This window comes from Ascaphus truei, unplaced genomic scaffold, assembly GCF_040206685.1.
Source record: "Ascaphus truei isolate aAscTru1 unplaced genomic scaffold, aAscTru1.hap1 HAP1_SCAFFOLD_1649, whole genome shotgun sequence".
NCBI lineage: Eukaryota > Metazoa > Chordata > Amphibia > Anura > Ascaphidae > Ascaphus > Ascaphus truei.
The window spans coordinates 32,739-59,085 of record NW_027454541.1 but is presented as its reverse complement, the minus strand read 5'-3'; the positions used below and the strand labels follow the sequence as shown (position 1 = coordinate 59,085).

At 43.3% G+C, this 26,347-nt stretch overlaps 1 long non-coding RNA gene across 17 annotated transcripts in view; it reads left to right on the top strand.

Moving 5' to 3' along the window:
• Window positions 1-26,347, top strand: part of LOC142476707 (uncharacterized) — a 65,947-nt gene that overhangs the window by 12,720 nt on the left and 26,880 nt on the right. For 13 of the 17 annotated variants that reach the window (XR_012791916.1, XR_012791920.1, XR_012791919.1 and 10 more), the window contains 16 exons: window positions 1,817-1,936; window positions 2,957-3,052; window positions 4,497-4,600; window positions 5,707-5,826; window positions 6,847-6,942; window positions 8,387-8,490; window positions 9,722-9,832; window positions 12,231-12,350; window positions 13,371-13,466; window positions 14,911-15,014; window positions 16,262-16,372; window positions 18,738-18,857; window positions 19,876-19,971; window positions 21,417-21,520; window positions 22,625-22,744; window positions 23,765-23,860. This is a non-coding gene — a long non-coding RNA (uncharacterized LOC142476707). The remainder of the gene's footprint in view (window positions 1-1,816; window positions 1,937-2,956; window positions 3,053-4,496; window positions 4,601-5,706; window positions 5,827-6,846; window positions 6,943-8,386; window positions 8,491-9,721; window positions 9,833-12,230; window positions 12,351-13,370; window positions 13,467-14,910; window positions 15,015-16,261; window positions 16,373-18,737; window positions 18,858-19,875; window positions 19,972-21,416; window positions 21,521-22,624; window positions 22,745-23,764; window positions 23,861-26,347) is intronic. The other 4 variants (XR_012791917.1, XR_012791921.1, XR_012791918.1 and 1 more) reach the window with 4 other exon arrangements.

Genomic DNA, 26,347 nt, shown 5'->3' with positions numbered 1-26,347 from the left:
GCTCATATACACATCGGGCCTCCCTGCTAAGAGTGTTAACCTATCTAATGTAATCCACATTCCTTTCCTTACTTTTCTCTTCCCTTCTCCTATGCCATCTGGAATGTCCGTTCTCTGACTAACAAGGCTCTAGTTGTACATGACCTCTTCTGCTCTCATCATTCACAATCAGTCATTCCCCTCACCCCATCTTACCTGTCCCACTGATTTGCCTCTGCTTAATTAAACTCTCCTCTGACATCTACTCTAACCTCTCTGCTCTCTCTCTCTTTCCGCTTAAACTAACAATCTTATTAACTCTTACAATGCTATCCTCCTATCTATATGCCCCCTCTAGGCTCTGACACACTTGTCCCTCTAGCCCACACCCTTGGCTAAATTCCCAAACATGTTCATCACACTTCCACTCGCTGTTCTTAATGCCTATGAAGGAAATCACACAATTGATATTTGATTTTTCTACAGTAAAAATGTCTCCAGTCCTGTATAAAGCTGCTCTCTGGGGCCAAACCACACTACTTTTTTTTCACATTCATCAACACTCAAATTTAATTTACGCTGTCTTTTTTTCCCTGTATTTGACTCCCTCCACTAACCTTCTCCTCACACTTGCCATCCTTCCTTCACTTCTCCTCAAGCATTTGACTACTTCAGAGGCAAGGTGGATGCCACCCACAAGGAGATTCCTTCTGTCCCTTCCCCCTTCTCTCCTTCTACCTAATTCTCCTTCTGCATTTGACTCCTTTTCTTCTCTTACAGAGCTGGAAGCTAATCATCTTCTCTTCTCCCTCTACCACATGCCCTCTAGATCGTATCCCCTCACACCTTACTGCATCGATTAGTCCCCACTCTCACCCACATCTTCAATTCCTCCCTATTCTCTGGCTCTTTACCCTCTTACTTTAAGCCTGTAGTGGTCACCCTTTTCTCAGAAACAACCTACACCCTATGTGCCTTACTAACTACCGCCCTGTATCCCTCCTGCTGTTTGTCTCCTAATTGCTAGAATGTCAACATTCTTAAATCACATTCCCTCCTGGATCCTTTACAACCTGCCTTTCGTACAGCTCGTTCTACAGACTGTGCTTAAAGCAAATTCCCAAGGTCACTTTTCCCTACTAATCCTACTTGATCTATCTGCTGCGTTTGATGCTCTCAATCACTCTCCTCCTTCATATTCTAAACTCTCTCTTGGTATCCGTAACACAGTTCTATCCTGGTTTTCATCATAACTTTCCTGTCACACATTCTCCATCTCTGTTGCTAACATGTCTTCGTCTTCTATTGATCTGTCTGTGGGTATACATCAGGGCTCTGTTCTGAGATCTCTCTTTCTCTCTACATACTATCATTTGGTGACCTCATCAACTCTTTGTGACAATCCTATAAATAACAAATACAAATATCAGGTCATGGGAATAAGTGATTTGGACATAAAAGTAACATTTCGGAAGTGTGGACAACTAATACATCTTGTAGATTGCCTTTACAGTGTGATGTCATTGATTCAGTAGATTGTGTGCAGACCAGGACTGCAGTACAGTGTCACTCACATGGATGACTTGCGTGGTAGAAGCTCAAGAACAAGGATGTCAAACTCCAGTCCTCGAGGGCAGCAAACAGGCCAGGTTTTCAGGATATCCCTACTGAAAACCTGGCCTGTTTGGGACCCTCGAGGACTGGAGTTTGACATGCATGCTCTAGAAGGAGCACAGCTGTGGGTGGGAGGTGGATTTGCTTTGCATCAAATGGTTTGGAGCAAGGTTTATTGTATGTATTATCATAATAACAATGCAATGCTTAACTTTTATTTCAGGAGGGATGACTGCAGAACAGAAGTGAATATTGAAGCCATGTGTTCCTTTTCTTGCAAAAGAGAAAATTTGAAGGACAGTTGAAGAGAAGGAAAATTACTACACAGAGACAGATAAGCAATGTGTATATTTCTCATTTACCATTTAGTATTTGTCGTTTTATTGACTCCACACAATCCGGCTGCTACGGGTTTCACATTGAATATTTTCATCTCTACTCTACCCCTTCCTGTGATCTGAACCATGCAAGTTTTCGTTGATTCAATACATCATGAGTAGAGTGTGGCTACAGTATGAAGTAAAGACCCAAGGACCACATCTACTACCATTCATAACAAGAACATGTGCAGTAGCGCACAGCTGCAGTTCTATGTGATTGTTATGAAAGGTTGAGGTGGTTCAATTCTATGAATCTGGAGTGGGATGGATCCTGTTTGCATCATATGGTTTCATCTAGGCCAGTAGATTATATAACTCTCAGTACAGGTTACACATGGCATCAGTATTAGTGATTTAAAGAGGAGGAAAGCTTCAATGTGGAGAACAAAGCCAAGTAATGTTGAAGTTACTCCTTTTACCATTTACTTGGTCAGTCTGTACTGTCTACTCTCCACACAGCTGCTAAGGATCTTCCATTTTAAATACTTTCACCTCCTATTCTGCACTGCTTTGCTGCCCATTATTCAGAGATGCGTTCCAGTCATGTTTAGCACTCTGAATCTCTCTGCAGTCATTGGTTCAGCACATCATGGGTAGAGCATGGCTACAGATACAGCAAGCTATTATTATTTTACCGGCTGATCACCCATAATATTGCATTAAAACATAGAATATCACTTAATTTCCAAAAGATTCAGTGATGCTGATAATGCAGAATCTCACAACATTTCCCATCATAATGCCATAATGCACAAGTGGGAGAAATAATCCTTGCTATATCTGTACATTGTGTGACGTATTACCTCAATGACCAATGAGAGCAAGTACATCTTCTGTATAGAGCGGCTGTGTTATGATGCAGTTATTGATCATCATTGACATAATCACAAGAATCTTATGCAAAGGGAAATTGTCCGCAGCGAAGTGAGATTTCAGCCCCCAAACGTCTGTAATATTAATGCAATGTCTTACTTTTGTTGCAGTGAACACTGAAGAGACGGATCTACTACAACACTGTACAGGATGAGCATACGCTACAAGCAGCAAAATGATCTTGCAGTTGACAGTATGTTGTTCTGGTAATGTGCACAATTATTATTTATGGGCTACACACCACAGTGCTGGACATATTCTGTTAACTTCAACTCTACTCCTAACATGGAGATGTCTTCCTGGTGTTACTGATTCAGTACATCATATGCACAGTGTGGTTATGATATGATGGATTGATTTAATGAACCCACCAACCAATGATGACATCTGCATCATCTTCTGTAAAGTGCAGCTACAGCATGATATTATCAGCATTTGGTGCGGTATAATCAGAGGTATCTATGTGCTTTTGTGCCTGTTTTAAGTCCTCCAGCTTAACGCCCCTACACCTCCCACTACACAGGCATACTTACTTATGCATACACTGACATCTGGCATACCTACACACACCCCAGGGCCACTTCCTTCCCCTGATGTCAGGGAGAGGATGGGCATGCAGAGTGCAGTAAGTCTCCACGTTACTCTGGCCAACAGTCTTGGCCTACCTCCAGCATCTGTCACCCACAACATCTGTTCCCTCCTTGTAAAGTGCTGAACTATCTCACCTGGGTCAGTGCTATAGCTGATCACAGTGCCCGATCAGGATGTCACTGTGACAGGCAGCAGTGCAGATTGACCGGTCAATCAATGCAGTGCCGCAACATATGCACTAAATGAGATTTCCGTGCCCCCAGTCAGGTTACTCCCTGGGCAGTGACCCTGCTCACACCCTCCCCTAGTTCCACCTCTGATCACAATTATCTCTCTTGGAGAGTGTAGCAAATTGGAGTTGGGGGAATCTCACCTCTGCCATGCATGGTCACAATCTGGGCACAGGACCCAAATAGTGGGCAATGTGGCACTTCTTACAGTAGAGAATAAGTAACTTTATTCTTTACTTGTGTATTAAGGACCTTATTTGCATTAAATTCAGTCCACATGGGACCAAGACTTTCTGGCTTACTGAACAAAGTGGAATTGTTTCGTAGAGGGTGGAGAATTGTATTTTATCTGAAATTACCCCCTCTGCACAAAATACAAACAATTATACCCATACAAGTACCTTGTGGAAGTTGTTGCCCTCTATCTTCCTGTGGTCTCTCCCTGTTTCTCACCGTGCCTCCTCCCATTTCCTTGCACCTCTGCGTCTCCGCATATATCCCTATACTCAGAGCCGGCTCCGGTCAGTGACATGGGATGCCCAAATATGAGCATACCCATATATGGGCATCCATGCCACTGACCGGAGCCCGCTCTGTTGCGGATATGGAGAGAGACTGGGAGATTTACATCCCCTTATAATTCATATGGTGCATAGTACCGGCACGTATTGTTTTACCGGTACTGTGTACCTTCCTACTTTCACACTGGTACAGTATATGCTGCAGTGGGACTGAGAGGGATATATTGGTAACACATAGTCATTGTTGGGGGAATTCAATCCATTTTGAAAATAGTAATGAAATGTTTTTTACTTTTCTTTTTTTTCAGTAATGAAGAATGAAACATTTCTGTTAAAATTGAATTGGAGGTGAACTGGATTCATCATCAACTCTGCACCAGTGTGAATTGATGTTCTTTAATGTTCTGATAAGGTACATGCAACATCTCTTCCTCAACCCCTGCACCACTCTCTGCCTCTTGCCTCTCTCTCTCCACCTCCCTGCTAAGCGTATTAACCCATGCCCTCTAGATCGTATCCCCTCACACCTTACTGCATCTCTTAGTCCCCACTCTCACCCACATCTTCAATTCCTCCCTATTCTCTGGCTCTTTACCCTCTTACTTTAAGCCTGTAGTGGTCACCCTTTTCTCAGAAACAACCTACACCCTATGTGCCTTACTAACTACCGCCCTGTATCCCTCCTGCTGTTTGTCTCCTAATTGCTAGAATGTCAACATTCTTAAATCACATTCCCTCCTGGATCCTTTACAACCTGCCTTTCGTACAGCTCGTTCTACAGACTGTGCTTAAAGCAAATTCCCAAGGTCACTTTTCCCTACTAATCCTACTTGATCTATCTGCTGCGTTTGATGCTCTCAATCACTCTCCTCCTTCATATTCTAAACTCTCTCTTGGTATCCGTAACACAGTTCTATCCTGGTTTTCATCATAACTTTCCTGTCACACATTCTCCATCTCTGTTGCTAACATGTCTTCGTCTTCTATTGATCTGTCTGTGGGTATACATCAGGGCTCTGTTCTGAGATCTCTCTTTCTCTCTACATACTATCATTTGGTGACCTCATCAACTCTTTGTGACAATCCTATAAATAACAAATACAAATATCAGGTCATGGGAATAAGTGATTTGGACATAAAAGTAACATTTCGGAAGTGTGGACAACTAATACATCTTGTAGATTGCCTTTACAGTGTGATGTCATTGATTCAGTAGATTGTGTGCAGACCAGGACTGCAGTACAGTGTCACTCACATGGATGACTTGCGTGGTAGAAGCTCAAGAACAAGGATGTCAAACTCCAGTCCTCGAGGGCCGCAAACAGGCCAGGTTTTCAGGATATCCCTACTGAAAACCTGGCCTGTTTGGGACCCTCGAGGACTGGAGTTTGACATGCATGCTCTAGAAGGAGCACAGCTGTGGGTGGGAGGTGGATTTGCTTTGCATCAAATGGTTTGGAGCAAGGTTTATTGTATGTATTATCATAATAACAATGCAATGCTTAACTTTTATTTCAGGAGGGATGACTGCAGAACAGAAGTGAATATTGAAGCCATGTGTTCCTTTTCTTGCAAAAGAGAAAATTTGAAGGACAGTTGAAGAGAAGGAAAATTACTACACAGAGACAGATAAGCAATGTGTATATTTCTCATTTACCATTTAGTATTTGTCGTTTTATTGACTCCACACAATCCGGCTGCTACGGGTTTCACATTGAATATTTTCATCTCTACTCTACCCCTTCCTGTGATCTGAACCATGCAGGTTTTCGTTGATTCAATACATCATGAGTAGAGGGTGGCTACAGTATGAAGTAAAGACCCAAGGACCACATCTACTACCATTCATAACAAGAACATGTGCAGTAGCGCACAGCTGCAGTTCTATGTGATTGTTATGAAAGGTTGAGGTGGTTCAATTCTATGAATCTGGAGTGGGATGGATCCTGTTTGCATCATATGGTTTCATCTAGGCCAGTAGATTATATAACTCTCAGTACAGGTTACACATGGCATCAGTATTAGTGATTTAAAGAGGAGGAAAGCTTCAATGTGGAGAACAAAGCCAAGTAATGTTGAAGTTACTCCTTTTACCATTTACTTGGTCAGTCTGTACTGTCTACTCTCCACACAGCTGCTAAGGATCTTCCATTTTAAATACTTTCACCTCCTATTCTGCACTGCTTTGCTGCCCATTATTCAGAGATGCGTTCCAGTCATGTTTAGCACTCTGAATCTCTCTGCAGTCATTGGTTCAGCACATCATGGGTAGAGCATGGCTACAGATACAGCAAGCTATTATTATTTTACCGGCTGATCACCCATAATATTGCATTAAAACATAGAATATCACTTAATTTCCAAAAGATTCAGTGATGCTGATAATGCAGAATCTCACAACATTTCCCATCATAATGCCATAATGCACAAGTGGGAGAAATAATCCTTGCTATATCTGTACATTGTGTGACGTATTACCTCAATGACCAATGAGAGCAAGTACATCTTCTGTATAGAGCGGCTGTGTTATGATGCAGTTATTGATCATCATTGACATAATCACAAGAATCTTATGCAAAGGGAAATTGTCCGCAGCGAAGTGAGATTTCAGCCCCCAAACGTCTGTAATATTAATGCAATGTCTTACTTTTGTTGCAGTGAACACTGAAGAGACGGATCTACTACAACACTGTACAGGATGAGCATACGCTACAAGCAGCAAAATGATCTTGCAGTTGACAGTATGTTGTTCTGGTAATGTGCACAATTATTATTTATGGGCTACACACCACAGTGCTGGACATATTCTGTTAACTTCAACTCTACTCCTAACATGGAGATGTCTTCCTGGTGTTACTGATTCAGTACATCATATGCACAGTGTGGTTATGATATGATGGATTGATTTAATGAACCCACCAACCAATGATGACATCTGCATCATCTTCTGTAAAGTGCAGCTACAGCATGATATTATCAGCATTTGGTGCGGTATAATCAGAGGTATCTATGTGCTTTTGTGCCTGTTTTAAGTCCTCCAGCTTAACGCCCCTACACCTCCCACTACACAGGCATACTTACTTATGCATACACTGACATCTGGCATACCTACACACACCCCAGGGCCACTTCCTTCCCCTGATGTCAGGGAGAGGATGGGCATGCAGAGTGCAGTAAGTCTCCACGTTACTCTGGCCAACAGTCTTGGCCTACCTCCAGCATCTGTCACCCACAACATCTGTTCCCTCCTTGTAAAGTGCTGAACTATCTCACCTGGGTCAGTGCTATAGCTGATCACAGTGCCCGATCAGGATGTCACTGTGACAGGCAGCAGTGCAGATTGACCGGTCAATCAATGCAGTGCCGCAACATATGCACTAAATGAGATTTCCGTGCCCCCAGTCAGGTTACTCCCTGGGCAGTGACCCTGCTCACACCCTCCCCTAGTTCCACCTCTGATCACAATTATCTCTCTTGGAGAGTGTAGCAAATTGGAGTTGGGGGAATCTCACCTCTGCCATGCATGGTCACAATCTGGGCACAGGACCCAAATAGTGGGCAATGTGGCACTTCTTACAGTAGAGAATAAGTAACTTTATTCTTTACTTGTGTATTAAGGACCTTATTTGCATTAAATTCAGTCCACATGGGACCAAGACTTTCTGGCTTACTGAACAAAGTGGAATTGTTTCGTAGAGGGTGGAGAATTGTATTTTATCTGAAATTACCCCCTCTGCACAAAATACAAACAATTATACCCATACAAGTACCTTGTGGAAGTTGTTGCCCTCTATCTTCCTGTGGTCTCTCCCTGTTTCTCACCGTGCCTCCTCCCATTTCCTTGCACCTCTGCGTCTCCGCATATATCCCTATACTCAGAGCCGGCTCCGGTCAGTGACATGGGATGCCCAAATATGAGCATACCCATATATGGGCATCCATGCCACTGACCGGAGCCCGCTCTGTTGCGGATATGGAGAGAGACTGGGAGATTTACATCCCCTTATAATTCATATGGTGCATAGTACCGGCACGTATTGTTTTACCGGTACTGTGTACCTTCCTACTTTCACACTGGTACAGTATATGCTGCAGTGGGACTGAGAGGGATATATTGGTAACACATAGTCATTGTTGGGGGAATTCAATCCATTTTGAAAATAGTAATGAAATGTTTTTTACTTTTCTTTTTTTTCAGTAATGAAGAATGAAACATTTCTGTTAAAATTGAATTGGAGGTGAACTGGATTCATCATCAACTCTGCACCAGTGTGAATTGATGTTCTTTAATGTTCTGATAAGGTACATGCAACATCTCTTCCTCAACCCCTGCACCACTCTCTGCCTCTTGCCTCTCTCTCTCCACCTCCCTGCTAAGCGTATTAACCCATCTAATGTAATCCACATTCCATGTCTCACTTTACTCTTCACTTCTCACGTGCCCTCTGGAATGACTGCTCTCTGACTAACAAGGTCTATTTGTACATGACCTCTTCTGCTCTCATCATCCACCACCTCTCATTCCCCTCACCCCTGTCCTACTCGATACCTCAGCTTAATTGAACTCTCTCCTCTGACATCTACCCTTATCTCTAACCTCTCCTCACTTTCTGCTTAAACTAACTATCTTGTTAACTTTTACAATGCTATCATCTCCTCCTCCTCCCTCCTCCTCCTCCCTCCTCCATCATATATATGCCCCTTCTAGGCTCTGACACACTCATCCCTCTAAGGCCATGATTATCATGGGCACATGCTTGGTCATCCACAGTGCGTGCGAGCGATGCAGAGCCGCCTCGGACCTCAGTGCAGGGATTGCTGCATACCCCCAGCATCTGTCACCCACAAACAATACACACACTAATACTCCCCACAATACACACTATAATACCTCCTCAATACTAATCTCCCCAATAATATTATAGCTCCAAACACAATATACACAACACCCTTACACAAGATACACAATCTAGTACTCTCCTCTGCACCTCTACACACAATATAATACTCCCACACACACAATATACACACTACCCTCCTACCCCCATAAAATACAACCAATAATACACACACACTTTGTGGATGTTGGGACCAGCTCCCGGCATGCACCAGTGAAAGAGAGAGGCCCGCAGAAGCTCGGAAGAACTCCCTCCATCCGTGCCTTCCTCCGTTTCACATCTTCTCCCTGTCTCTCTCCCTCCCTTTCCTTGCATCTCCCTGCGTCTTTACGTATACCCAGTCAGTGACGGCTCTGGTCACGTGATGCCTTAATATGGGCTTATCCATATATGTTCATCCACGTCACTAATGTGATGCCCGCACTGTTGCGGAGCTGGTACTTACGACGGGCACTTATTGTTTTATCAGTACTGCGTACCTGACTCTACCGGCCTACTTTCAACACTAGTACAATATGTGCTTCACTACGAGTGAGTGGGGAATATTGGCATCACACAGTCACTGTTGAATATGCCATTCAATCCATTTTGAAAATAGTAATGCAATGTGGTTTTGTTTTGTTTGCTTTTTGCAGTAATGAAGAATGGAAAAGTTATATTAAAATTAAATTGGAGGGGGACTAGATTCAGCATTTCATCATGAACTCTGCACTTGTGAGAATTTAACTTCTTGAATACCCTGACAGGTACACGCAACATTAAGACTATAATCTGCTGTGCAAGCTTTCGTGCTATACCTCCCCCTCAGGTTTTGATTTATACATTTGCTCCCTCAATTCATGTCCTCTAATATTTGAAAGCTCTCTCCTAGCATTTTCTCTTTACCACAGAACGTCATCCCAATGTAACCTCTCTCTTGTTCTTTCTGCTGGCTGTTTCCTCACTCCTCTGTTAAACTTTTCTAATTTCTCTAACTTCCACACTCCTGCTTTTATCCACATGTTCTCCTCTTTCCTTCCCCTACCTTTGCATGTGTCTACACACTGCACCATTTGTACAGACCTCTATTGCAGCTATTTCTGCACTGCTCAATGAAAAGCACTCTTTAATATCCTATTCTCTGTGCCCCCTCTCTCTGCGCCCCCTCTTTTGGCGCCTCCTCTCTCTGCGCCCCCTCTCTCTGCGCCTATCTGTCTCATTCTCTCTACGTCCCTCTCTCTCTACATAGAGCTATCTCTGTCTCTCTCTACACCTATCTCTGTGTCTCCTTCTATGTTTGCTGATGTGTGGGATATCTCTTATAATCTTGAACCTGCTCATATACACATCGGGCCTCCCTGCCTCTGCCTCCCTGCTAAGAGTGTTAACCTATCTAATGTAATCCACATTCCTTTCCTTACTTTTCTCTTCCCTTCTCCTATGCCATCTGGAATGTCCGTTCTCTGACTAACAAGGCTCTAGTTGTACATGACCTCTTCTGCTCTCATCATTCACAATCAGTCATTCCCCTCACCCCATCTTACCTGTCCCACTGATTTGCCTCTGCTTAATTAAACTCTCCTCTGACATCTACTCTAACCTCTCTGCTCTCTCTCTCTTTCCGCTTAAACTAACAATCTTATTAACTCTTACAATGCTATCCTCCTATCTATATGCCCCCTCTAGGCTCTGACACACTTGTCCCTCTAGCCCACACCCTTGGCTAAATTCCCAAACATGTTCATCACACTTCCACTCGCTGTTCTTAATGCCTATGAAGGAAATCACACAATTGATATTTGATTTTTCTACAGTAAAAATGTCTCCAGTCCTGTATAAAGCTGCTCTCTGGGGCCAAACCACACTACTTTTTTTTCACATTCATCAACACTCAAATTTAATTTACGCTGTCTTTTTTTCCCTGTATTTGACTCCCTCCACTAACCTTCTCCTCACACTTGCCATCCTTCCTTCACTTCTCCTCAAGCATTTGACTACTTCAGAGGCAAGGTGGATGCCACCCACAAGGAGATTCCTTCTGTCCCTTCCCCCTTCTCTCCTTCTACCTAATTCTCCTTCTGCATTTGACTCTTTTTCTTCTCTTACAGAGCTGGAAGCAAATCATCTTCTCTTCTCCCTCTACCACATGCCCTCTAGATCGTATCCCCTCACACCTTACTGCATCTCTTAGTCCCCACTCTCACCCACATCTTCAATTCCTCCCTATTCTCTGGCTCTTTACCCTCTTACTTTAAGCCTGTAGTGGTCACCCTTTTCTCAGAAACAACCTACACCCTATGTGCCTTACTAACTACCGCCCTGTATCCCTCCTGCTGTTTGTCTCCTAATTGCTAGAATGTCAACATTCTTAAATCACATTCCCTCCTGGATCCTTTACAACCTGCCTTTCGTACAGCTCGTTCTACAGACTGTGCTTAAAGCAAATTCCCAAGGTCACTTTTCCCTACTAATCCTACTTGATCTATCTGCTGCGTTTGATGCTCTCAATCACTCTCCTCCTTCATATTCTAAACTCTCTCTTGGTATCCGTAACACAGTTCTATCCTGGTTTTCATCATAACTTTCCTGTCACACATTCTCCATCTCTGTTGCTAACATGTCTTCGTCTTCTATTGATCTGTCTGTGGGTATACATCAGGGCTCTGTTCTGAGATCTCTCTTTCTCTCTACATACTATCATTTGGTGACCTCATCAACTCTTTGTGACAATCCTATAAATAACAAATACAAATATCAGGTCATGGGAATAAGTGATTTGGACATAAAAGTAACATTTCGGAAGTGTGGACAACTAATACATCTTGTAGATTGCCTTTACAGTGTGATGTCATTGATTCAGTAGATTGTGTGCAGACCAGGACTGCAGTACAGTGTCACTCACATGGATGACTTGCGTGGTAGAAGCTCAAGAACAAGGATGTCAAACTCCAGTCCTCGAGGGCCGCAAACAGGCCAGGTTTTCAGGATATCCCTACTGAAAACCTGGCCTGTTTGGGACCCTCGAGGACTGGAGTTTGACATGCATGCTCTAGAAGGAGCACAGCTGTGGGTGGGAGGTGGATTTGCTTTGCATCAAATGGTTTGGAGCAAGGTTTATTGTATGTATTATCATAATAACAATGCAATGCTTAACTTTTATTTCAGGAGGGATGACTGCAGAACAGAAGTGAATATTGAAGCCATGTGTTCCTTTTCTTGCAAAAGAGAAAATTTGAAGGACAGTTGAAGAGAAGGAAAATTACTACACAGAGACAGATAAGCAATGTGTATATTTCTCATTTACCATTTAGTATTTGTCGTTTTATTGACTCCACACAATCCGGCTGCTACGGGTTTCACATTGAATATTTTCATCTCTACTCTACCCCTTCCTGTGATCTGAACCATGCAAGTTTTCGTTGATTCAATACATCATGAGTAGAGTGTGGCTACAGTATGAAGTAAAGACCCAAGGACCACATCTACTACCATTCATAACAAGAACATGTGCAGTAGCGCACAGCTGCAGTTCTATGTGATTGTTATGAAAGGTTGAGGTGGTTCAATTCTATGAATCTGGAGTGGGATGGATCCTGTTTGCATCATATGGTTTCATCTAGGCCAGTAGATTATATAACTCTCAGTACAGGTTACACATGGCATCAGTATTAGTGATTTAAAGAGGAGGAAAGCTTCAATGTGGAGAACAAAGCCAAGTAATGTTGAAGTTACTCCTTTTACCATTTACTTGGTCAGTCTGTACTGTCTACTCTCCACACAGCTGCTAAGGATCTTCCATTTTAAATACTTTCACCTCCTATTCTGCACTGCTTTGCTGCCCATTATTCAGAGATGCGTTCCAGTCATGTTTAGCACTCTGAATCTCTCTGCAGTCATTGGTTCAGCACATCATGGGTAGAGCATGGCTACAGATACAGCAAGCTATTATTATTTTACCGGCTGATCACCCATAATATTGCATTAAAACATAGAATATCACTTAATTTCCAAAAGATTCAGTGATGCTGATAATGCAGAATCTCACAACATTTCCCATCATAATGCCATAATGCACAAGTGGGAGAAATAATCCTTGCTATATCTGTACATTGTGTGACGTATTACCTCAATGACCAATGAGAGCAAGTACATCTTCTGTATAGAGCGGCTGTGTTATGATGCAGTTATTGATCATCATTGACATAATCACAAGAATCTTATGCAAAGGGAAATTGTCCGCAGCGAAGTGAGATTTCAGCCCCCAAACGTCTGTAATATTAATGCAATGTCTTACTTTTGTTGCAGTGAACACTGAAGAGACGGATCTACTACAACACTGTACAGGATGAGCATACGCTACAAGCAGCAAAATGATCTTGCAGTTGACAGTATGTTGTTCTGGTAATGTGCACAATTATTATTTATGGGCTACACACCACAGTGCTGGACATATTCTGTTAACTTCAACTCTACTCCTAACATGGAGATGTCTTCCTGGTGTTACTGATTCAGTACATCATATGCACAGTGTGGTTATGATATGATGGATTGATTTAATGAACCCACCAACCAATGATGACATCTGCATCATCTTCTGTAAAGTGCAGCTACAGCATGATATTATCAGCATTTGGTGCGGTATAATCAGAGGTATCTATGTGCTTTTGTGCCTGTTTTAAGTCCTCCAGCTTAACGCCCCTACACCTCCCACTACACAGGCATACTTACTTATGCATACACTGACATCTGGCATACCTACACACACCCCAGGGCCACTTCCTTCCCCTGATGTCAGGGAGAGGATGGGCATGCAGAGTGCAGTAAGTCTCCACGTTACTCTGGCCAACAGTCTTGGCCTACCTCCAGCATCTGTCACCCACAACATCTGTTCCCTCCTTGTAAAGTGCTGAACTATCTCACCTGGGTCAGTGCTATAGCTGATCACAGTGCCCGATCAGGATGTCACTGTGACAGGCAGCAGTGCAGATTGACCGGTCAATCAATGCAGTGCCGCAACATATGCACTAAATGAGATTTCCGTGCCCCCAGTCAGGTTACTCCCTGGGCAGTGACCCTGCTCACACCCTCCCCTAGTTCCACCTCTGATCACAATTATCTCTCTTGGAGAGTGTAGCAAATTGGAGTTGGGGGAATCTCACCTCTGCCATGCATGGTCACAATCTGGGCACAGGACCCAAATAGTGGGCAATGTGGCACTTCTTACAGTAGAGAATAAGTAACTTTATTCTTTACTTGTGTATTAAGGACCTTATTTGCATTAAATTCAGTCCACATGGGACCAAGACTTTCTGGCTTACTGAACAAAGTGGAATTGTTTCGTAGAGGGTGGAGAATTGTATTTTATCTGAAATTACCCCCTCTGCACAAAATACAAACAATTATACCCATACAAGTACCTTGTGGAAGTTGTTGCCCTCTATCTTCCTGTGGTCTCTCCCTGTTTCTCACCGTGCCTCCTCCCATTTCCTTGCACCTGTGCGTCTCCGCATATATCCCTATACTCAGAGCCGGCTCCGGTCAGTGACATGGGATGCCCAAATATGAGCATACCCATATATGGGCATCCATGCCACTGACCGGAGCCCGCTCTGTTGCGGATATGGAGAGAGACTGGGAGATTTACATCCCCTTATAATTCATATGGTGCATAGTACCGGCACGTATTGTTTTACCGGTACTGTGTACCTTCCTACTTTCACACTGGTACAGTATATGCTGCAGTGGGACTGAGAGGGATATATTGGTAACACATAGTCATTGTTGGGGGAATTCAATCCATTTTGAAAATAGTAATGAAATGTTTTTTACTTTTCTTTTTTTTCAGTAATGAAGAATGAAACATTTCTGTTAAAATTGAATTGGAGGTGAACTGGATTCATCATCAACTCTGCACCAGTGTGAATTGATGTTCTTTAATGTTCTGATAAGGTACATGCAACATCTCTTCCTCAACCCCTGCACCACTCTCTGCCTCTTGCCTCTCTCTCTCCACCTCCCTGCTAAGCGTATTAACCCATCTAATGTAATCCACATTCCATGTCTCACTTTACTCTTCACTTCTCACGTGCCCTCTGGAATGACTGCTCTCTGACTAACAAGGTCTATTTGTACATGACCTCTTCTGCTCTCATCATCCACCACCTCTCATTCCCCTCACCCCTGTCCTACTCGATACCTCAGCTTAATTGAACTCTCTCCTCTGACATCTACCCTTATCTCTAACCTCTCCTCACTTTCTGCTTAAACTAACTATCTTGTTAACTTTTACAATGCTATCATCTCCTCCTCCTCCCTCCTCCTCCTCCCTCCTCCTCCTCCCTCCTCCATCATATATATGCCCCTTCTAGGCTCTGACACACTCATCCCTCTAAGGCCATGATTATCATGGGCACATGCTTGGTCATCCACAGTGTGTGCGAGCGATGCAGAGCCGCCTCGGACCTCAGTGCAGGGATTGCTGCATACCCCCAGCATCTGTCACCCACAAACAATACACACACTAATACTCCCCACAATACACACTATAATACCTCCTCAATACTAATCTCCCCAATAATATTATAGCTCCAAACACAATATACACAACACCCTTACACAAGATACACAATCTAGTACTCTCCTCTGCACCTCTACACACAATATAATACTCCCACACACACAATATACACACTACCCTCCTACCCCCATAAAATACAACCAATAATACACACACACTTTGTGGATGTTGGGACCAGCTCCCGGCATGCACCAGTGAAAGAGAGAGGCCCGCAGAAGCTCGGAAGAACTCCCTCCATCCGTGCCTTCCTCCGTTTCACATCTTCTCCCTGTCTCTCTCCCTCCCTTTCCTTGCATCTCCCTGCGTCTTTACGTATACCCAGTCAGTGACGGCGAGAGAGAGAGGAATGCCTTAATATGGGCTTATCCATATATGTTCATCCACGTCACTAATGTGATGCCCGCACTGTTGCGGAGCTGGTACTTACGACGGGCACTTATTGTTTTATCAGTACTGCGTACCTGACTCTTACCGGCCTACTTTCAACACTAGTACAATATGTGCTTCACTACGAGTGAGTGGGGAATATTGGCATCACACAGTCACTGGTTGAATATGCCATTCAATCCATTTTGAAAATAGTAATGCAATGTGGTTTTGTTTTGTTTGCTTTTTGCAGTAATGAAGAATGGAAAAGTTATATTAAAATTAAATTGGAGGGGGACTAGATTCAGCATTTCATCATGAACTCTGCACTTGTGAGAATTTAACTTCTTGAATACCCTGACAGGTACACGCAACATTAAGACTATAATCTGCTGTGCAAGCTTTCGTGCTATACCTCCCCTCAGGTTTTGATTATATACATTTGCTCCCTCAATTCATGTCCTCTAATATTTGAAAGCTCTCTCCTAGCATTTTCTCTTTACCACAGAACGTCATCCCAATGTAACCTCTCTCTTGTTCTTTCTGCTGGCTGTTTCCTCACTCCTCTGTTAAACTTTTCTAATTTCTCTAACTTCCACACTCCTGCTTTTATCCACATGGTTCTCCTCTTTCCTTCCCCTACCTTTGCATGTGTCTACACACTGCACCATTTGTACAGACCTCTATTGCAGCTATTTCTGCACTGCTCAATGAAAAGCACTCTTTAATATCCTATTCTCTGGGCCCCCTCTCTCTGCGCCCCCTCTTTTGGCGCCTCCCTCTCTCTGCGCCCCCTCTCTCTGCGCCTATCTGTCTCATTCTCTCTACGTCCCTCTCTCTCTACATAGAGCTATCTCTGTCTCTCTCTACACCTATCTCTGTGTCTCCTTCTATGTTTGCTGATGTGTGGGATATCTCTTATAATCTTGAACCTGCTCATATACACATCGGGCCTCCTGCTAAGAGTGTTAACCTATCTAATGTAATCCACATTCCTTTCCTTACTTTTCTCTTCCCTTCTCCTATGCCATCTGGAATGTCCGTTCTCTGACTAACAAGGCTCTAGTTGTACATGACCTCTTCTGCTCTCATCAATCACAATCAGTCATTCCCCTCACCCCTCTTACCTGTCCCACTGATTTGCCTCTGCTTAATTAAACTCTCCTCTGACATCTACTCTAACCTCTCTGCTCTCTCTCTCTTTCCCGCTTAAACTAACAATCTTATTAACTCTTACAATGCTATCCTCCTATCTATATGCCCCCTCTAGGCTCTGACACACTTGTCCTCTAGCCCACACCCTTGGCTAAATTCCCAAACATGTTCATCACACTTCCACTCGCTGTTCTTAATGCCTATGAAGGAAATCACACAATTGATATTTGATTTTTCTACAGTAAAAATGTCTCCAGTCCTGTATAAAGCTGCTCTCTGGGGCCAAACCACACTACTTTTTTTTCACATTCATCAACACTCAAATTTAATTTACGCTGTCTTTTTTTTCCCTGTATTTGACTCCCTCCACTAACCTTCTCCTCACACTTGCCATCCTTCCTTCACTTCTCCTCAAGCATTTGACTACTTCAGAGGCAAGGTGGATGCCACCACAAGGAGATTCCTTCTGTCCCTTCCCCCTTCTCTCCTTCTACCTAATTCTCCTTCTGCATTTGACTCCTTTTCTTCTCTTACAGAGCTGGAAGCTAATCATCTTCTCTTCTCTCCTCTACCACATGCCCTCTAGATCGTATCCCCTCACACCTTACTGCATCGATTAGTCCCACTCTCACCCACATCTTCAATTCCTCCTATTCTCTGGCTCTTTACCCTCTTACTTTAAGCCTGTAGTGGTCACCCTTTTCTCAGAAACAACCTACACCCCTATGTGCCTTACTAACTACCGCCCTGTATCCCTCCTGCTGTTTGTCTCCTAATTGCTAGAATGTCAACATTCTTAAATCACATTCCCTCCTGGATCCTTTACCAACCTGCCTTTCGTACAGCTCGTTCTACAGACTGTGCTTAAAGCAAATTCCCAAGGTCACTTTTTCCTACTAATCCTACTTGATCTATCTGCTGCGTTTGATGCTCTCAATCACTCTCCTCCTTGGTATCCGTAACACAGTTCTATCCTGGTTTTCATCATAACTTTCCTGTCACACATTCTCCATCTCTGTTGCTAACATGTCTTCGTCTTCTATTGATCTGTCTGTGGGTATACATCAGGGCTCTGTTCTGAGATCTCTCTTTCTCTCTACATACTATCATTTGGTGACCTCATCAACTCTTTGTGACAATCCTATAAATAACAAATACAAATATCAGGTCATGGGAATAAGTGATTTGGACATAAAAGTAACATTTCGGAAGTGTGGACAACTAATACATCTTGTAGATTGCCTTTACAGTGTGATGTCATTGATTCAGTAGATTGTGTGCAGACCAGGACTGCAGTACAGTGTCACTCACATGGATGACTTGCGTGGTAGAAGCTCAAGAACAAGGATGTCAAACTCCAGTCCTCGAGGGCAGCAAACAGGCCAGGTTTTCAGGATATCCCTACTGAAAACCTGGCCTGTTTGGGACCCTCGAGGACTGGAGTTTGACATGCATGCTCTAGAAGGAGCACAGCTGTGGGTGGGAGGTGGATTTGCTTTGCATCAAATGGTTTGGAGCAAGGTTTATTGTATGTATTATCATAATAACAATGCAATGCTTAACTTTTATTTCAGGAGGGATGACTGCAGAACAGAAGTGAATATTGAAGCCATGTGTTCCTTTTCTTGCAAAAGAGAAAATTTGAAGGACAGTTGAAGAGAAGGAAAATTACTACACAGAGACAGATAAGCAATGTGTATATTTCTCATTTACCATTTAGTATTTGTCGTTTATTGACTCCACACAATCCGGCTGCTACGGGTTTCACATTGAATATTTTCATCTCTACTCTACCCCTTCCTGTGATCTGAACCATGCAAGTTTTCGTTGATTCAATACATCATGAGTAGAGTGTGGCTACAGTATGAAGTAAAGACCCAAGGACCACATCTACTACCATTCATAACAAGAACATGTGCAGTAGCGCACAGCTGCAGTTCTATGTGATTGTTATGAAAGGTTGAGGTGGTTCAATTCTATGAATCTGGAGTGGGATGGATCCTGTTTGCATCATATGGTTTCATCTAGGCCAGTAGATTATATAACTCTCAGTACAGGTTACACATGGCATCAGTATTAGTGATTTAAAGAGGAGGAAAGCTTCAATGTGGAGAACAAAGCCAAGTAATGTTGAAGTTACTCCTTTTACCATTTACTTGGTCAGTCTGTACTGTCTACTCTCCACACAGCTGCTAAGGATCTTCCATTTTAAATACTTTCACCTCCTATTCTGCACTGCTTTGCTGCCCATTATTCAGAGATGCGTTCCAGTCATGTTTAGCACTCTGAATCTCTCTGCAGTCATTGGTTCAGCACATCATGGGTAGAGCATGGCTACAGATACAGCAAGCTATTATTATTTTACCGGCTGATCACCCATAATATTGCATTAAAACATAGAATATCACTTAATTTCCAAAAGATTCAGTGATGCTGATAATGCAGAATCTCACAACATTTCCCATCATAATGCCATAATGCACAAGTGGGAGAAATAATCCTTGCTATATCTGTACATTGTGTGACGTATTACCTCAATGACCAATGAGAGCAAGTACATCTTCTGTATAGAGCGGCTGTGTTATGATGCAGTTATTGATCATCATTGACATAATCACAAGAATCTTATGCAAAGGGAAATTGTCCGCAGCGAAGTGAGATTTCAGCCCCAAACGTCTGTAATATTAATGCAATGTCTTACTTTTGTTGCAGTGAACACTGAAGAGACGGATCTACTACAACACTGTACAGGATGAGCATACGCTACAAGCAGCAAAATGATCTTGCAGTTGACAGTATGTTGTTCTGGTAATGTGCACAATTATTATTTATGGGCTACACACCACAGTGCTGGACATATTCTGTTAACTTCAACTCTACTCCTAACATGGAGATGTCTTCCTGGTGTTACTGATTCAGTACATCATATGCACAGTGTGGTTATGATATGATGGATTGATTTAATGAACCCACCAACCAATGATGACATCTGCATCATCTTCTGTAAAGTGCAGCTACAGCATGATATTATCAGCATTTGGTGCGGTATAATCAGAGGTATCTATGTGCTTTTGTGCCTGTTTTAAGTCCTCCAGCTTAACGCCCCTACACCTCCCACTACACAGGCATACTTACTTATGCATACACTGACATCTGGCATACCTACACACCACCCCAGGGCCACTTCCTTCCCCTGATGTCAGGGAGAGGATGGGCATGCAGAGTGCAGTAAGTCTCCACGTTACTCTGGCCAACAGTCTTGGCCTACCTCCAGCATCTGTCACCCACAACATCTGTTCCCTCCTTGTAAAGTGCTGAACTATCTCACCTGGGTCAGTGCTATAGCTGATCACAGTGCCCGATCAGGATGTCACTGTGACAGGCAGCAGTGCAGATTGACCGGTCAATCAATGCAGTGCCGCAACATATGCACTAAATGAGATTTCCGTGCCCCCAGTCAGGTTACTCCCTGGGCAGTGACCCTGCTCACACCCTCCCCTAGTTCCACCTCTGATCACAATTATCTCTCTTGGAGAGTGTAGCAAATTGGAGTTGGGGGAATCTCACCTCTGCCATGCATGGTCACAATCTGGGCACAGGACCCAAATAGTGGGCAATGTGGCACTTCTTACAGTAGAGAATAAGTAACTTTATTCTTTACTTGTGTATTAAGGACCTTATTTGCATTAAATTCAGTCCACATGGGACCAAGACTTTCTGGCTTACTGAACAAAGTGGAATTGTTTCGTAGAGGGGTGGAGAATTGTATTTTATCTGAAATTACCCCCTCTGCACAAAATACAAACAATTATACCCATACAAGTACCTTGTGGAAGTTGTTGCCCTCTATCTTCCTGTGGTCTCTCCCTGTTTCTCACCGTGCCTCCTCCCATTTCCTTGCACCTCTGCGTCTCCGCATATATCCCTATACTCAGAGCCGGCTCCGGTCAGTGACATGGGATGCCCAAATATGAGCATACCCATATATGGGCATCCATGCCACTGACCGGAGCCCGCTCTGTTGCGGATATGGAGAGAGACTGGGAGATTTACATCCCCTTATAATTCATATGGTGCATAGTACCGGCACGTATTGTTTTACCGGTACTGTGTACCTTCCTACTTTCACACTGGTACAGTATATGCTGCAGTGGGACTGAGAGGGATATATTGGTAACACATAGTCATTGTTGGGGGAATTCAATCCATTTTGAAAATAGTAATGAAATGTTTTTTACTTTTCTTTTTTTCAGTAATGAAGAATGAAACATTTCTGTTAAAATTGAATTGGAGGTGAACTGGATTCATCATCAACTCTGCACCAGTGTGAATTGATGTTCTTTAATGTTCTGATAAGGTACATGCAACATCTCTTCCTCAACCCCTGCACCACTCTCTGCCTCTTGCCTCTCTCTCTCCACCTCCCTGCTAAGCGTATTAACCCATGCCCTCTAGATCGTATCCCCTCACACCTTACTGCATCTCTTAGTCCCCACTCTCACCCACATCTTCAATTCCTCCCTATTCTCTGGCTCTTTACCCTCTTACTTTAAGCCTGTAGTGGTCACCCTTTTCTCAGAAACAACCTACACCCTATGTGCCTTACTAACTACCGCCCTGTATCCCTCCTGCTGTTTGTCTCCTAATTGCTAGAATGTCAACATTCTTAAATCACATTCCCTCCTGGATCCTTTACAACCTGCCTTTCGTACAGCTCGTTCTACAGACTGTGCTTAAGCAAATTCCCAAGGTCACTTTTCCCTACTAATCCTACTTGATCTATCTGCTGCGTTTGATGCTCTCAATCACTCTCCTCCTTCATATTCTAAACTCTCTCTTGGTATCCGTAACACAGTTCTATCCTGGTTTTCATCATAACTTTCCTGTCACACATTCTCCATCTCTGTTGCTAACATGTCTTCGTCTTCTATTGATCTGTCTGTGGGTATACATCAGGGCTCTGTTCTGAGATCTCTCTTTCTCTCTACATACTATCATTTGGTGACCTCATCAACTCTTTGTGACAATCCTATAAATAACAAATACAAATATCAGGTCATGGGAATAAGTGATTTGGACATAAAAGTAACATTTCGGAAGTGTGGACAACTAATACATCTTGTAGATTGCCTTTACAGTGTGATGTCATTGATTCAGTAGATTGTGTGCAGACCAGGACTGCAGTACAGTGTCACTCACATGGATGACTTGCGTGGTAGAAGCTCAAGAACAAGGATGTCAAACTCCAGTCCTCGAGGGCCGCAAACAGGCCAGGTTTTCAGGATATCCCTACTGAAAACCTGGCCTGTTTGGGACCTCGAGGACTGGAGTTTGACATGCATGCTCTAGAAGGAGCACAGCTGTGGGTGGGAGGTGGATTTGCTTTGCATCAAATGGTTTGGAGCAAGGTTTATTGTATGTATTATCATAATAACAATGCAATGCTTAACTTTTATTTCAGGAGGGATGACTGCAGAACAGAAGTGAATATTGAAGCCATGTGTTCCTTTTCTTGCAAAAGAGAAAATTTGAAGGACAGTTGAAGAGAAGGAAAATTACTACACAGAGACAGATAAGCAATGTGTATATTTCTCATTTACCATTTAGTATTTGTCGTTTTATTGACTCCACACAATCCGGCTGCTACGGGTTTCACATTGAATATTTTCATCTCTACTCTACCCCTTCCTGTGATCTGAACCATGCAGGTTTTCGTTGATTCAATACATCATGAGTAGAGGGTGGCTACAGTATGAAGTAAAGACCCAAGGACCACATCTACTACCATTCATAACAAGAACATGTGCAGTAGCGCACAGCTGCAGTTCTATGTGATTGTTATGAAAGGTTGAGGTGGTTCAATTCTATGAATCTGGAGTGGGATGGATCCTGTTTGCATCATATGGTTTCATCTAGGCCAGTAGATTATATAACTCTCAGTACAGGTTACACATGGCATCAGTATTAGTGATTTAAAGAGGAGGAAAGCTTCAATGTGGAGAACAAAGCCAAGTAATGTTGAAGTTACTCCTTTTACCATTTACTTGGTCAGTCTGTACTGTCTACTCTCCACACAGCTGCTAAGGATCTTCCATTTTAAATACTTTCACCTCCTATTCTGCACTGCTTTGCTGCCCATTATTCAGAGATGCGTTCCAGTCATGTTTAGCACTCTGAATCTCTCTGCAGTCATTGGTTCAGCACATCATGGGTAGAGCATGGCTACAGATACAGCAAGCTATTATTATTTTACCGGCTGATCACCCATAATATTGCATTAAAACATAGAATATCACTTAATTTCCAAAAGATTCAGTGATGCTGATAATGCAGAATCTCACAACATTTCCCATCATAATGCCATAATGCACAAGTGGGAGAAATAATCCTTGCTATATCTGTACATTGTGTGACGTATTACCTCAATGACCAATGAGAGCAAGTACATCTTCTGTATAGAGCGGCTGTGTTATGATGCAGTTATTGATCATCATTGACATAATCACAAGAATCTTATGCAAAGGGAAATTGTCCGCAGCGAAGTGAGATTTCAGCCCCCAAACGTCTGTAATATTAATGCAATGTCTTACTTTTGTTGCAGTGAACACTGAAGAGACGGATCTACTACAACACTGTACAGGATGAGCATACGCTACAAGCAGCAAAATGATCTTGCAGTTGACAGTATGTTGTTCTGGTAATGTGCACAATTATTATTTATGGGCTACACACCACAGTGCTGGACATATTCTGTTAACTTCAACTCTACTCCTAACATGGAGATGTCTTCCTGGTGTTACTGATTCAGTACATCATATGCACAGTGTGGTTATGATATGATGGATTGATTTAATGAACCCACCAACCAATGATGACATCTGCATCATCTTCTGTAAAGTGCAGCTACAGCATGATATTATCAGCATTTGGTGCGGTATAATCAGAGGTATCTATGTGCTTTTGTGCCTGTTTTAAGTCCTCCAGCTTAACGCCCCTACACCTCCCACTACACAGGCATACTTACTTATGCATACACTGACATCTGGCATACCTACACACACCCCAGGGCCACTTCCTTCCCCTGATGTCAGGGAGAGGATGGGCATGCAGAGTGCAGTAAGTCTCCACGTTACTCTGGCCAACAGTCTTGGCCTACCTCCAGCATCTGTCACCCACAACATCTGTTCCCTCCTTGTAAAGTGCTGAACTATCTCACCTGGGTCAGTGCTATAGCTGATCACAGTGCCCGATCAGGATGTCACTGTGACAGGCAGCAGTGCAGATTGACCGGTCAATCAATGCAGTGCCGCAACATATGCACTAAATGAGATTTCCGTGCCCCCAGTCAGGTTACTCCCTGGGCAGTGACCCTGCTCACACCCTCCCCTAGTTCCACCTCTGATCACAATTATCTCTCTTGGAGAGTGTAGCAAATTGGAGTTGGGGGAATCTCACCTCTGCCATGCATGGTCACAATCTGGGCACAGGACCCAAATAGTGGGCAATGTGGCACTTCTTACAGTAGAGAATAAGTAACTTTATTCTTTACTTGTGTATTAAGGACCTTATTTGCATTAAATTCAGTCCACATGGGACCAAGACTTTCTGGCTTACTGAACAAAGTGGAATTGTTTCGTAGAGGGTGGAGAATTGTATTTTATCTGAAATTACCCCCTCTGCACAAAATACAAACAATTATACCCATACAAGTACCTTGTGGAAGTTGTTGCCCTCTATCTTCCTGTGGTCTCTCCCTGTTTCTCACCGTGCCTCCTCCCATTTCCTTGCACCTCTGCGTCTCCGCATATATCCCTATACTCAGAGCCGGCTCCGGTCAGTGACATGGGATGCCCAAATATGAGCATACCCATATATGGGCATCCATGCCACTGACCGGAGCCCGCTCTGTTGCGGATATGGAGAGAGACTGGGAGATTTACATCCCCTTATAATTCATATGGTGCATAGTACCGGCACGTATTGTTTTACCGGTACTGTGTACCTTCCTACTTTCGATATATTCGGTAACACATAGTCATTGTTGGGGGAATTCAATCCATTTTGAAAATAGTAATGAAATGTTTTTTACTTTTCTTTTTTTTCAGGTAATGAAGAATGAAACATTTCTGTTAAATTGAATTGGAGGTGAACTGGATTCATCATCAACTCTGCACCAGTGTGAATTGATTGTTCTTTAATGTTCTGATAAGGTACATGCAACATCTCTTCCTCAACCCCTGCACCACTCTCTGCCTCTTGCCTCTCTCTCTCCACCTCCCTGCTAAGCGTATTAACCATCTATGTAATCCACAATCCATGTCTCACTTTACTCTTCACTTCTCACGTGCCCTCTGGAATGACTGCTCTCTGGACTAACAAGGTCTATTTGTACATGACCTCTTCTGCTCTCATCATCCACCACCTCTCATTCCCCTCACCCCTGTCCCTACTCGATACCTCAGCTTAATTGAACTCTCTCCTCTGACATCTACCCTTATCTCTAACCTCTCCTCACTTTCTGCTTAAACTAACTATCTTGTTAACTTTTACAATGCTATCATCTCCTCCTCCTCCCTCCTCCCTCCTCCCTCCTCCATCATATATATGCCCCTTCTAGGCTCTGACACACTCATCCCTCTAAGGCCATGATTATCATGGGCACATGCTTGGTCATCCACAGTCGCGTGCGAGCGATGCAGAGCCGCCCTCGGACCTCAGTGCAGGGATTGCTGCATACCCCCAGCATCTGTCACCCACAAACAATACACACACTAATACTCCCCACAATACACACTATAATACCTCCTCAATACTAATCTCCCCCAATAATATTATAGCTCCAAACACAATATACACAACACCCTTACACAAGATACACAATCTAGTACTCCTCCTCTGCACCTCTACACACAATATAATACTCCCACACACACAATATACACACTACCCTCCTACCCCCATAAAATACAACCAATTAATACACACACACTTTGTGGATGTTGGACCAGCTCCCGGCATGCACCAGTGAAAGAGAGAGGCCCGCAGAAGCTCGGAAGAACTCCCTCCATCCGTGCCTTCCTCCGTTTCACATCTTCTCCCTGTCTCTCTCCCTCCCTTTCCTTGCATCTCCCTGCGGTCTTTACGTATACCCAGTCAGTGACGGCTCTGGTCACGTGATGCCTTA